Source organism: Lethenteron reissneri, chromosome 48 (genome assembly GCF_015708825.2).
Source record: "Lethenteron reissneri isolate LAM-NWPU_2019-01 chromosome 48, ASM1570882v1, whole genome shotgun sequence".
Taxonomy (NCBI): Eukaryota; Metazoa; Chordata; class Hyperoartia; order Petromyzontiformes; family Petromyzontidae; genus Lethenteron; species Lethenteron reissneri.
In genome coordinates, this window is record NC_083826.1 from 3,655,576 (window position 1) to 3,655,937 (window position 362).

Genomic DNA, 362 nt, shown 5'->3' on the forward strand with positions numbered 1-362 from the left:
ACGGTTTACCACGTATTCTTGTGCGGGAAATTGAGTTTCAATACGGGCAAAATAAAAATGTGTTGTCGATTTGTTTGTGTGTCTCCCTTGTGATGGGATTTGTAGGATGAACGTTGAGATCTATAAGGGCACGGGGTGATCAATAAGGTCTGTAATCAGGTCGTTGTGGGTTAAAGTCATGAATGACAACGGTGACATCACCGCCACTTAGTGGCGGTTGTTGTTGTGTTGCGACCCGAATGGTACCTATAACTTTCTTGTCACCCAGCCACAAGTTTGGGGTGCGTCTTAATTTCCGCAACGTCTCATATTCCAGGATAAAACGGTGCATAAAAAAAAACACATTCACTGACATGCGACAA